The 14,514-nt window shown below is 42.9% G+C and overlaps 1 protein-coding gene and 1 pseudogene across 2 annotated transcripts in view; both read left to right on the plus strand.

Annotated features, from left to right (window-relative positions):
* GNB4 (G protein subunit beta 4) overlaps nucleotides 1–14,514 on the plus strand; it is a 684,865-nt gene that overhangs the window by 106,856 nt on the left and 563,495 nt on the right. The window lies entirely within an intron of this gene.
* LOC146785992 (U6 spliceosomal RNA) lies at nucleotides 13,730–13,827 on the plus strand (annotated as a pseudogene).

The raw sequence follows: 14,514 nt of genomic DNA on the forward strand, positions 1-14,514 counted from the left end.
GGAAATGACTATAGTTGATACTGTCCCCAATGCATTTCAGGCTAAGTCCTTCTTTAAGTGAAAAAATATATGCGCAACTGCTAAGTAAATCTATACAGCCTCATTTCAGAGTTTTTTGAAGATTTAACATCACACAACCAGTAGAATAGTAACAAAAAAGGTGGCACTTTCTCCTTATAGGAGGTTGTGTGTATTCATATTGTCGTGTAAAATGCATTCCTTTGTCATGTAAATGCTGCCAAGAGGAAAGGACCTAAATAGGTTTTAGAGAAACAAACACAAAGTTTATAGCAAATGCTCCTCGTGGCTTATTTGGAATTTTCGGCTAAGTGTTTTTGAACTGGGCGGTAGTAGCGCGGTGGCGCTTATATTTTGTTAATGAGACACCCTGCAAAGATGGCAGCTGCCCTTGCACTGTGTTGAGTGGCTGAAGCTGGTAAGCTCGGGGTGCTGTGACATCACGCGCCTCGTGCTGTTAATTATTAGCTGCTAAGAATAGCATCAGGCATACACAGAATAGAAAATCAAACGTCTTTGAATTCACTAATACCAGGAAAATGGGAAGGGCAGGAGATGCGGCCCCCGCCGAGGCGTCCTTTGTTAGGCTCCTCAACTGGCGTGTCTGCGTGCAGTCCCTCGCGCACACGGCAGGGGGAGCTGTGCGTGACACCTGTGCATGCTGGATTCATAATGCTGCTTCTCCTTTTTTCGAAGCGGGGGGGGGGGGGGGGGGGGGGGGGGCACGCAGCCAGAAAATTAAAATACACCCCACTTTCAGAGGGAGAGGGAGTTCGACCTTTACTACACGTTTTATTTTAATGCTAAGCAGACATTAGGCTCCTCCAGAACTTTTTTTGTAAATGAAAAGACAGTGCATTTTAAACCACACTATTTTAAAGGATTTTCCCTCAAAAAGCAAAAAAAAAAAAAATATATATATATATAGTTTTTTTGCCATTTATTGGAAAGGGTACACAACACATCTGAGGTACCTTACCATGATGTCAATTTTATGACTGATGTTGAGAGGCAGAACTATTTTTTTACATAGACATATTTATAATTCCAGAGAACTTGCTAACAACATCTGGAGATGGCTGACTGTTCATTATATGGTACAGTGGCACCTCATAAGAGGTTAGACGCCAAGTACTGTAATTCATTTAACCTGTTTGAGCAGGAGGGATTCCCAATGTATCTAGTTCCAGCAACACTGTGGGTACCGGGACAGGCTATTGAGGAATCTTAACAGGAATGTCTAATGGGTCTAGTGAGAAGACACTGGGACTCCTGAGAAGCAGTGGAAGATATGATCTTCACTGATCATTTTTCTATATATAGGCCTCTCTTTTGTGGTCAAATGTATCCAGAAACATACACCTATGACATCCTGTGGTCTCTCTTTAGTCTTCAACCCTACACATCTTTGAATTTACTTCTGGTAAACTTCCTAAACAATTGTAACCTTATGATAAGATTTTTAGGAGAAATATTGAAGCAATTTTTAGATGCGCTTGTAAGCTCCAAAACAAACCAATTGAGGCAATGCTGAATATTTACAAGAGCAAGTGTATGTCAGCGTGTGTTTATGGTGCCAGCCTTTGGGGACATAACAATGTGGACATTCTACAACGTGCAGAGAACTAATTTATGCGTATACTTTTATCAGTCCCGGGAAGCGCTTCCTCTTTATTTTACCAAGAAGAGCTTGGCATGTCGTTCTTGAAAATGTGAGGTAGCACCCCTATTACGGTGGACGAAAATGTGGTCATCACAAGAGGCCGGATTAACAAGATCTTGTACTTCCGACTGCCTGCTACTAGATGGGTTAGAACTAATACCTTGGCTTAAGTACGTGAAGGTTTCTTTTGAGTGTTTGGGTTTGTCTGATTTTTACAATTTCCCCCTTTTAATTGGCCCAAATTTTAAGCCACTTGCTAAAAAAGCATATCTGGAGCATTTCACAAATAACTGTCTAGATACGGCCCAAAAGATGCAAAGCATCGTAAATTCGGCTCAAGTTTGAACAACCCCTGGCTTAGAGCCTTACTTGGAATGGCTCATACCCCTACCCATCGTTACTGGCTTACCCTTTTCAGACTAAGCACGTTGCACTTTAAATTTGCCTCTCCCGCAACGGGCGCCTGGACTCAAAACCTACCCTTCTGTAGGTGTGACAATAGCTCAATTCAAAGCATTAGCCACTCACCAAGAAAACTTTATTGTTTACGTCCTGACGAAATGCCACGAATTGACGCAACAATGCAGGCATGAAACATGTTGACCTCTACGCTGACCCACAACACTTGAAGAGACCATTGACAGATCTCCAGTAACAAGCACCACAGGTTTTTAACCATAACAGGGAACCCTCAAAATAAAGTTTTCTTGTTGAGTTCCATTAGTTATTTTTACCTTCACTCACCGGACACTTTACTCACCTTTTGCACATACACCAAACGGCTTACACACCCCCACTTCACCAAAACGACAGAACCGACAGGTTAGAAGATCTCCGGCAAAGAGCTGTCTCGTGGGGCCCGTTGGGCATTGCAGCGGTTGGCCCAATGAGGAGCTGCCCTATGATGAAGCATGACACCCCCTAGCATGTGTGAGGGCCCTTGCTCCATATTGGAGACACTCCTCTCCCCCCCTTTCTATTAGGACCCCTCTTCCTCCTACTAGGAACAGTTCATTCTGTTATTGTTGCTACTAACCTCAACATCATTTGCAAAAATGGGCTGCCACAATTGGAAAGGGTAACGTGGATGAAAACTCTAAGGCCCTGGTTGCAAATTGGCTGGACTTTGGTGCGGAAATACCAGAGGAGCTAGGCTGGAAATGACTATGCGGCATTTCTGCAAAGACTATCCATTACAGGTTTTTTCACTGGAACGGAGACTAAGTGCATAGGCCCGAATTTAATGGCTGCATTACTGGGCGTTTTTTCCTGGTTTTAGTGAAAAAAATGCTGTCATTTTCCACCTGTTCTGAGCAGGCGGAAAATGTCAGTGTGAATGCCAATGGGGTGGGGGAGTGGGTTTCGTGGTCCAGGGCGAACTTGCGCCTGTCCCGAGGAAGGACTCCCCTCCCCCCCCCCCACCCTGTAGCAGAGGCAGGTAGAAGACGTCAATGTTGCTCTCCACAGCCCCTGCCCTGTAGTATTAGTGACAGGACCAATGTCTCCGGGCTCAGAATTAGCAGGTCTGGAGTTTTCAGACCTGATAATTATGTGGCACTTTTAAAGGCTAATGTCTCCAACTGTCAAACTTTGAGGCAGTGCTGCTGGTGTCCTGGGGCCACAGTACTGTTGAAACCCAGTCCGGATAACCAAGTACCGCTCTTTAGCACATGATTCAATCAGTCAATCAATCAGTCAGCAGATTTGTAGAGCGCTACTTGTCACCCATGAGGGTATCCAGGCGCTGATATGGGTATTCTCTCATGGATTCAGAGCAACCTAATACTTACTCAAGGAAGCAGTGTGGGTTAGGCACTCATTATACACTTTAACAATTCATTACCCCTGAATAAGTGACTGTCCAGTCAGTGCTTTAGACAAAACAGATTGCACATAAAACTAAGGGTGTAGAGGGATGGGAAGTTCCAGTGTCCCTTTGATGCTATTGTTGGTTGTGTTTGAGGGCTCTGAGGGCACGAGAGCTGAGCGTGCATATCTGGGTACGGCTCACCTGGTTGCCAAGTGTGAAATCGCGGCAAGGTGGATGTCACTCATTCCCCCCACCATAGTGGTCTGGTGACGTGGAGTGGACTGGTGTGCGCAACAGGAGCTGGTGGTCTATGAGGCACAGGGCTGCCCCCACAAACACGTACGAGTGCGGGGTAAATGGTTGCGTCAATCCGTTTGACTTTGTAGGTGGAGAGTACTCTACATTAGGCTTTCTTCAAATGTGATGTATGACTTGAGAGTCACGGCTTTGTATAAATGTCAACTCTTCTCCTGTATCGTGATTGATGTGTGTCGACTGTTTTATTGTTGCGACTCCTGGTGGCTTGAAATCAATAACAATGTGATTATAAAAAAAAACTAAGGTATATAAAATAAACCAGAAGTCTCTAGCTCTTTCCTATCTGTAGACCTGACTCTGAACACTACTGCGCCATACATTACGCTTCCTCTTCTTGTTAAGTGTAAAACTAGCATTTGCGATAATCAGTTCTGAAGTTGTGAGCATGAAACTCAAGTTCACAAATGAGTGAACGTTTTTTGTTCAATTATGAGGAATTTGCGACCACGCCCATGCTCTCAGAACTTTTGAGAGTTATCATAACCCTTTCCTCAAGGAGCACGGACCCAACAAGTACCTGGCTTCATGTTCTCATGAAGATACTCTTCAAGGGGAACTGTGATTCACCTTGCTACAGTTCAAAGTGAAGTGTATCTTTCTGTTCCAAAGCAGTGATTTGAGCTTAGGTGCTGACACTGGAATTTTGAAAAGTTTTTTGCGCACCTGCCATAAACATCTCTGGACCCAAAGAGCTTCCCTTCCCACAGGACCCCTCCCCCACCCTAAAGTACAAATTGCCCACACAGATTCTTGGCACATGCGAATGGTCATCAAGTGGAGGTGCAAGGGCAGTGTCCAGTGCCAAGTGTTTGATTACACTCCACTGGATTGTACCTGCCCACTGGTCAGTGTTCGTGGATTCCAGTTCTGGTGACAGTACACCAGCATCCCCACACTAGGCCACAAGATGATTTAGAACTCTATATCCGGGAAACGGCCTGTAGCAGTTTGGATTTTATAATGCCAAAGGGTGCCCACAGTCCGTGGGAAGGGACCAGCAACTGGTAAAGTGACTTAAGCTTTTATCAAAGAGAACAAATGAGGTGGGATCCTTTCCAGTCACACCTCGAAACACTAATAAAAAAAATGTGGATTTCCAATGGTGTGACGTCACTTCTGTGTCTAATGGGAGGACTGAGTGGAGGCAGTCAAGAGGCTCAAACCGTTCGAGCTGTGTCATTGAGACCTTTTTGTGGAATGAAATGCAATTAATTAATGATCCTGAACTTGTCAATGTGTGGCGTGTGGTGAGATGGCCCATAAGAAACAAAAGTGTTAAAGAAAACCATGTTAATAACTATGCTGAAGGATCCACACCGCAAATTATTCCTTCTATGAGTAACTTAGAAGAAGCAGGTAGTCCGGTATTGCACCAAGGCTGTAGGGTGCCATTGTTCCATGGTAGTAGCCGGCTCACTGCTTCCAAACAGGGGGAAATGCAGGTGCCCTGGAAGGACTTTATGGGATGAGGATATTTTTTACGTAGAATTGAGTAGCATCTACATATTGATGGATCTTGACTGTATCTTATAGAACCCATTTGAATGAGCTGGCACTGAAGGAAGATGTGACCCATTTCAAGATAGTGCCTGAAAATTCCATGTAAGTTTTCCAGGTGTTGATCTGAGCTTGGTCAACAATATTGAAGGCTGCACTGTGGTCAAGCAATACCGGGTGACAGAGGTTCTTCCTATTCTTGAGGATGATGTGTCATCACCTACTTCAAGTGTGTCTCAGAGCTACTGCACAGAACGAAGCCTGATTAGTAATTCTCTAGAAGATTATTCTTGTTGACGTGCTCTTGTAGCCGAGTGGTGACTTTCTCAATTATTTTCCTTATGAATGGAAAGTAGGGAACATAGTGGAAGTTAGTGAGGTCGGCTTCGTCCAGGGATGGTCTTCTTACCAGGGGAAGGATCTGGAAATTTTCCTTGGCCAAGAGAGGCATTGACAGTGTGGCGAAAGGGTTTGAGAGCCGCTCCTTGGAGCGATTGGATGTAAAGAGAAGGATTTTATCTTCACTGATCATGCTTTGAGAGAGTACAGGATATTGGCGAGAATCATGTGTGAGACTGGATTGAAGGAGGTCCACTTGGTTGCAATATTATGGGAATGGTGGGAATTCAGGGGGCCGTGGAAGTGGTAATGATGTTGGGTCTGATTTTGTTGATCTCTGTGAAGAAGAAGTTGATGACGTTAGATTTGTTGTCTGAAACAGTGGCTATGGGTTCTGAGAGAGGAGTGGTGCATTGTTTGTCAGCCTTGACTGTTTTCTTCTGCTGGTTTCTTTACTGATGGTTATCTTTTTGTAAGAGGTTTTAGCTTTGCAGATGGATCAGGGATTAGAGTGGAGGGTTTTGAATAGGGTACAGTCATCTATGAGTTTTGATCTTCTTCATTGGTTTGCTGTTTTCCTATGGTATGTTAGTTTTTAAGCTAATAAGTGTTTCAGGTTTCTGAGGGCTTTGGCTTGGTAGATCGGGTTTTCCGTGGAACATAGCCATCAACAAGAGTTCTCAGAGTGGTGACATCTGTGGTGGGCTGGACGTGTTTTGGCAGGTTGTTCTTCTTGGATTTTTTCCAGATGAATGTCTTTCAGGGAGGGGGAATGTTATTTTTCCTTTTTTGGTTGTTCTTGATGCTGAGGTCTAGTATATGTGATTGTGATGGGAATGGTGAAAAGGTCAGCCGAGTCCAGGGCTATAGGTGTCTGGCATTGGATATTACAGAATGCTGATAAGATGAGGTCCAGTGTGTTAACTTTGGAGCAGATTCGATTATTGATGAGTTGTTTTATTCCAAGAGTGTAGAACGGGTCCTTAATGCATTTTGTTGGAGTTACCAGTGAGATTGAAGTCTCAAAGGAATGTGTGTGTGTGTGGGGGGGGTGCTGGATGGATGCAGAGGTGATGAGGTTTGTGATTTTCTTCTGAGAATTGCTTGTTTTCTCAGGTGGTCTGTAGATCTCTTTGGCGATTGAGAGGGAGGTGGCAGGACTTACGCATGGGGGAGTTGTTAAGGGTGCAGGACCAAGATGTCTTGTGTATGACTGCAAGTTCCCCTTCTATTTTGACTGTGCAGTCTATGTGTTGGATGCTAAAACCATCGGGAATGAGGGAACATGTGTGTGGAGGAGGGAGTGAACCAGGTTTCATTGATAAACAGTGCATCTAAGTTGTATTGGGTAATAATGTCACCAATGTCTGGAGTGTGTATGACTGCAGAGGGTGCATTGATTGGTATCAATTGAATGTGAGTGGCATATGACTGAAGGCTAGAGGAGTTAAATGTGCTAGAGTGGGAACAGTGTGTAATGTTATGTTTTCAAGACATGATGAAGCGAGTTTACCCGGAACAGGATTTCTGGCTCTAGATACATCAACGTGAAAATTGGTCACGTACATTTCTGTGTCCACCCTTAGCAGGAAACACCCAAGCGATAGTACACCAGAAGAGTTGAATAAATTAGGGGAGGAGGCAGGAATTAACAGATGAAAACTTCAGTACAGTAAGGAACATTTTATTTGGATCACATGGAGATTACAGAGACACGTTAAACCAACGGATCACCTAGTTTTGCCAATTTTGATGATGTGAAATTCACTTTAAAAAAATTATATTGGTATTCATAAACAAGTCATAAACAAGTGCTTGTGTCAAACTGTGTAATACATCTCCGCTAATTGGGCACAGTGAGTAACCTAAACGTTTGCCACACTAAATCCACTCAGATTTACAGATTATTTTCTAGTTTTTTAGATTGAGGTATGATTATGACTCTCCAAAGTCCACTAAAATTGGACAAAAAGGGAAGAGCAACTAAAACGGAGACAAAAGAAAAACAGTGTGGGAAACAGCCTGCTAACCACTATGAAATTCAGTCTTCAGTCAGCCCCACCATCTCTACATTCCCTGAATAAGGTCCATGGGAAAACATAAGGGCCGCTAATAGTCGAATCCCAACTTTCATTAACAGGGTCCAACAGGATAGAGTAAGGACACAAATATTGAGTCTCAGGCAAGTCTTTTCTTTCTTTCACCTTTTCTTCGAAGAAGGTTCTAGTACCTCTGCTTTAGCGAACACATTCTTATATTTTTATGTTCCCCACTTTCATCTTCGCAGTGTCAAGTAGTAGCCTGAATATTCATGCTTAGGTGTTCTTCATCTTTTCCAGAATGCATGTTTCTTTCTAACGTTTCAGGGCTGAAGTAGGAAAAGAGTAAGGCCTTTCACACTTCATGGTGGCTGCTTGCAGGACTGGATCTTTACACTCCAGTGATCTCATGATCAACACCATTGTGCCACCAATCGCTTCAAGATCTCCTGCTTTTCTGGATGGAAATCTAAATGCTTTCAACACTGTCCATCGATCAGTGTCGCCTTCTGAGTCCAACTTCACAGTTTCTTTCGCTCTGGGTAAAACACCAAGGGCTCTATTCTGAACCACCTCCTGAATGTATCCAACAACTAAATCTTGGCCTCCAACTGTACTATCCTAGTGTCTGTGATTTGTTGGAATGCCATTGTGAGTGGTGATGAGGTCTTATTGGCCACACACATTGGCTGACTCAATACACTCGAGTGTACCTTTGAATTTAAGTATCCTCGTCCACTTTAATAGCTTCTTTCATGTTCATTATTTTGGCATCCATGTTTTTATGAAGGGATTGCATAAATTTGTTAGACATCCTCTCCCCCAGTGAGGTGCAGCGCTTCCTGGGAGTCTAGTGAGTTTGCATCTCTGTAGTTTAGGTGACATGGGATTAAATAATTCTGCTCACCATCCTATGTCCCCTTCCTTGTGAGCCACTGAGGTGCAATGCTAAGATCACCCCAACACCACCTGTTCTGGTGAGTGGCTACTTTACTCATGTGGGCCCCAGTCTCAGAGTGGCTATATTTTAGATTTGACTTCTTACATTTCTAGCTTTGCTATTTTCACTTATGTGAAGCCACACCGCCAGGAGCATGGACAGACGGCCCTGACGTACTTATGCACACTTTTCTCAGGCACCCAGCGCAGCTGTTGTGCTTGGGTGAGATCTCCAAATCAGCTGATGGCACTGCTTCCTTTAGCACCTCGGTTCTCTGAAGCCACATGTTATGGGTTAACATTCTGTCATTCTAATTACACTGCAGGCTGCATTTTAGGAGTGCTAGTACTATCTATCCATCCAATTTCTCTACCCCCCCCCTTCACCCCCCACAAAGGAATTTCAGGTAGGAACACCCCACCACTGGCATAAGTGCAGAAAATCTTGCTGCAACTCAGGGAGTTGGGTGCCTCTTTCCGCCACTATGACCCACTGCCATTTCCCAACATTTACCAGAGAACACATGCAATCATAAATGTTTGTTATGTTACTTTGTTGGTGATAATCTGGATACCCTGCTACTTTCCTTTGCCATACCACGTTTTATCACAGATGTTTTGCTCTGTGTATGTAAATCATATGCTACTTAATGGGGATTTCCTCTTAATTGCATTGACACAGCACTGGCTACTGATAAATGGCTTTGACTAATAAACTATCTTATACTTTTTAGGGTACCTCTGTTTGGACATTATTTGTAATCTCTTTGTTGATGAACCAGGGGTGTCTCAACACGAGATGTTGTATAAGTGTATGATTTAGCCGAGGGTTCTTCAGTATCGGTCCTGGAGGACCGGAGCCATGCCAGATTTTTCAGATAACTACATTTATCTAAATGTGGATATGGTAAAAATCTGGCATGGATCCAGCCATCCAGGACCGACATTGGAGAACCCTGATTTAGTCTGTTCCCAGTTCTAATGGGAACCTTCTTCAGTGCATTAAGCCTTTACTTTCTGTTCAGTTGCTAAGAGGCCTGTGAGTTCATTACAATGACAGACTGACTGAAGACTCTCTTGACCCCAGACAAACAACCATCTCCTCCATGTGTCCGATCTGCTAATGCCCTGTCCTAACTACCCTTGACCAATATTCACGTCAACCTTTATGATCTTCTCCTTTTCCATCCTCTTCCCCCTCTTTGCCACTTGTCTGATCTCCTGCTACAGCCCTTTCTTATGAACCTCATTGTCCAGCTTCCTTCCTTGAACCTGTATGCTTGAAGTCCTGTCTTCATCCCATCTTCTTTAGTTTCACCCTCTGGCCACCTCCTCCTCTCTTCTGACTTTTGACCTTGATCTACCCCTTCCCTCTCCCTCATCTCACATGTTCCTTTTCACTCCTCATGTATTTGTCTCACTCACAAATGTCCAAATCTTAATGTTCAGCGAGAATATCCTCATTTAAAGTCTATATCGCAGAATATAGCTTAATTTAACAATTTTGCATAGCTAAATGTAGCAATTTTTCAGTGGCTACAAAATATAATGAATTTGTCTAATAAATAAAGCTTTATATTTTCAGAAATGTTGATAAAAACTAAAATGTATATTTTGCTTATTGGGCCCACATTTTAAATTCTGTTTTAATGACAACATAATAAAAAGTTTGAATATCGTTCAGTCACAACACTGGTGACCCCATAACAAGGCCAAGACTCAGCTGAAGTGATTCACTCTAATATTTCATTTTCAGTGAGGGGGGCAACTGGAATCCTTTAGCATTGATGCCTCTAGATGTTTATTTTATTTATTTATTTATTAATAAAGTTTTGTATAGCGCGAACAAGACCCAATAGGGCATCTTAATAAATCATTATTGTTTCTACACAAAATGAATGCAGTTGTGCACAAGTATACTCCTCATTGTGCTGTTGAAAAGCATAACACAGAACGCGTTGTTGCTTTCTCGTAGAAACCTAGCTTGCTTAACGTGAACTGATGTGCTTCCTACATTTATGCTTGCATTTACAAATAATTCACTGGCCAGTGCACATTCGGAGACGTGACAATTTGTGGTTTGTTTGGAAGTGGGATCTGGCATGGGGTGCTTAGAAACTGAATAAGAAATATTTGTGAGGTAAATATATAATGATCATTAAACATAAGAAACAACTTTTGAGAGAGCAAGAATTGTCTTCCACTTTTTCATGCATTTTATCAGGCACTACTGATGTTTAATACTCAAAGCATTAGTTTGTGGCCTGATTTAGAGTTGGGGGATAATGGAACATTCTCTGGCTTCTGGAGGAAAAGCGATAGAGTTGGGGAAGAATCTGTTGGTGGAATATTATCCGCTATAGAGATACTAACCGTTAAAAAAAACAAGCATTTGCAATGCAATAGGTCTCGCATTTACGCGAGTTTGAGCTATTGGCATTGTAAATGGCAATGCCTTATTTTATGTTTTGGTTTGATGCCTATTTTGAATAATATGTTTTCATCTGGCATTTTCCCTACTTGCTGGAAGCTGGCCTCTGTGCTCCCTCTTTTAAAAAAATCTAATTTTGACGTTACCGATCCGAAAAACTATCGTCCAATTTCTAGGTTGCCACTACCGGCTAAAATAGCGGAGAAAGTAATGAATAACAGCCTATCAGAATATATTGATAAGAACAATTTCCTTGACGACACCCAATTTGGATTTCGTAAACATCATAGCACAGAATCGGCCCTAATCACAGCCTCGGAAATGATCAGGCAAACTGTCGACCGGGGGGGCAATGCAGCACTTGTGCTGCTAGACCTCTCGGCGGCTTTTGACACTGTAAACCATCAGAAACTCTTGGAAGTTTTGAGGGGGATCGGCGTCACAGGGAAGGCTCTTATGCTATTCAAGTCATTTCTGTCTGATAGAGAGCAGTTTGTGGCCTTAGATAATTTTAGGTCACCAAATTTTACACTACCCTGCGGTGTTCCGCAGGGATCATCTTTGAACCCCACACTTTTTAATGTTTATGTTGCACCCCTGGCGAAACTTATTAGATCTCTAGGGTACTCTGCTGTCTCCTATGCGGATGACACGCAGATTATTGTTTCAGTGTCTGGAGCTCCCACCGACACTGTGAAGCGTTTCCATTCTTGCCTACGGCAGGTAGGGAAATGGATGGCATCCAACTACCTAAAGCTGAACTCTAGTAAGACGGAGGTTCTACTGTTTGGGGCTCATGCTAATTTTTGGTCACCAGAGCTGGGTTCACTTCCTAAACCAGTGACTGAGGTTAAGAATTTGGGAGTTATTTTTGACACCAAACTGTCCTTTGAGCATCATGTTAATCAGGTTACTTCCTCTTCCTTTCATACATAACGAATTCTGCATAAAGTTCTCCCTTTCATTCCTGCAGAGCTTCGTAAGTTGGTGGTCTCAGCACTTGTTCTTTCGAGAGCCGATTATTGTAATGGGCTCTTTATTAATCTTCGTATAAAATGTCTGGCCAAACTTCAGGTTGTTCAAAATGCCGCGGCCAGGCTTCTATTGAACATCCCGAAGTATAAATCAATCTCTTCGGCATTGAAATACCTCCACTGGTTGCCAATAAAGAAACGTATAGAGTTTAAGGCCCTCTGTATTGTTTTTAAATCCATCCATGATATAGGACCAGGTTTCCTAAAACAGAATCTGATACGCTATATCCCAGCACGAAATCTTCGCTCATCCTTGTCCAATGATCTGGTTGTCCCCAAGACAAAAAGATGTTCCTGGGGAGGGAGAAGTTTTCTGGTAGGTGCTGCCAGGCTGTTGAATTCACTTCCATCTTATTTAAAGCATGAGAACAATCTGTTGGTGTTCAGGAAGGCATTAAAGACCCGGCTGTATAATCATTGAGATTTGTGTATTTCCTAGCCAAAGAGTAAGCGCCTTGACACCCTCGGGTGATTGTTTCGCGCTTTATAAATTGCATTTTCATTTCATTTCATTTCATAAATAAAAGGCAATGTCATTTTTTTTAAACTTTAATAAGCGCGGCGCTGTCTTCACGGACACTGCGCTATGCAATAGGTGTTCATTTTGGTATTGTAAATTACAATGCCTTTTAATTTTTTAAAAGACATTGCCATTTACAATGTCAATAGCTCAAAATAATGTCATTGCGAGACCTATTGCATTGTAAATGCTTGTTTATGGATGTTGCATGGTGTTAAAAAAAAAAACATTTCTCTGTATATTGTCTGTAAACGGCTCCCACACATTACCTGTATTAAAAAATAAACTAAAAGAAAGTGGTATTTAAAATAATCTATGTTTAAGAATAACGGTTATCTGTTTCATATTAGTACGAAGTCGCCTTTCTTGATTGACCCTTGTACTGTACAAAACAATAAAGTTTGTTGTAAAAAAAAAAAGAATAACGGTTATCAGGGCAGGACTTTGTGGAGAACAGAACAGGATCTATCAGTTGGCCCCTCTAAAAGGATGGGGCCCAGGGCCAGAGCCCACTTGCCCATGCCTTAAAACGTCTCTGTCTAGTAATTAGGAGGATAACAATCAATCCCTTTAGTCGCCTGTTAAATGACGCAGAATACTAATCAGGGTGCCCACAATCCTTTCTTAACATATTGGTGTCCACAGAAAGTTGAAATCATGTCACCAACAGATTAGTGCATTCTAGGTACAGATGGTGTGTGACAGAGAGCGAGATGGCAGAAGGGAGACGACCACACAAGAAAATCCCCGGTGTGTGTCTCAGTTGTGTACCTGCTCCGTCACCATGAAGCAGTTGGCAGCGAAACAAGAGCGCCGGAGAAATGGAATGAAGAGACAATAGCGAGGCAGGAGGTGGAAAAGAAAGAGGGAGGGGTGGGCTAATGCGTGACAAAGGGCGAGAGAGAGAACGCAAGAGAGAGAGGGGGTACAGAAAAGTGACAGAGCCAGAGAGGATGGTGCGTGAAAAAAAAAATCGGGAGAAAGAGGAGGGAGGGCAGAAAAAAGAAAGAGCATTAACCCAAGACCCCCATTCGGTTCAACTCTTGTAATTTCATAGAAACCTTTTACAGTGTATTCTTTGTATTACATGATATCAGATGGTATTACATAAGTAACACGCAATTTTAAACATGAAAGCCGTAATCTTAACAATACAGAGAAGATTAGCATGGCCCCTGCGCAAGGATGACACGCAAATTTGTGAGCGTTCCATATTTTTTTGTTTTGTCTCTGTGTCCACATTGTATCTCCATCTTTAGATGTGCATGTGCTGCTACTGGAGGATCTTTTAGTGCTGCTGCAGAAACAGGGTGAAAAACTTACTCTCAAGTGCTGCAGTAAAACAGCTCTTGGTTCATCCGCTACTAAACTGACTGTCAGTCCTGTTATAAAACTGAACTCTGTGCTTGTCCGTGCCGTGGCTACAGATGAGCGAGTCCTTTTCATCATTTCCACATCCGAGCTTGGACCTCAGATCTACGAGCTTGTGGCACTCACTTCTCTGGAGATAAACAGGTGGAACAATCTAATTGAAGAAGCAGTGAAAGGTGCAATGAGGAACTCCTGTAGACGGAAGCTGGAACTGGTCAATCACACGCCTCCTCCTGTCAGTGTGGTGCTGCAGAATTCTGTCGTCCTACCCATTATCTCTGCTGAAAACTGCACTGTATCAGAAAAGGAAGAAGTTCCTCGAGATGATCACAATTCTGAAGAACTGCTGAGACGAGTTGCACATCCAGTTCTAATAAAAGAGCTGGAGCTAGGGTGCAACGAAGACAAAGAGGCCCCTCTGACGCCAACTCAACTGACTGCGTCATTGGAAGACCAGTAAAGAGAGAAGTATCTTGTAAAGTTCCTCAGTGCGATGCATTGAGCTCTGCCCAGGCCACCGAAATCACAGGAGGGT

Source organism: Triturus cristatus, chromosome 11 (assembly GCF_964204655.1).
Source record: "Triturus cristatus chromosome 11, aTriCri1.1, whole genome shotgun sequence".
Taxonomy (NCBI): domain Eukaryota; kingdom Metazoa; phylum Chordata; class Amphibia; order Caudata; family Salamandridae; genus Triturus; species Triturus cristatus.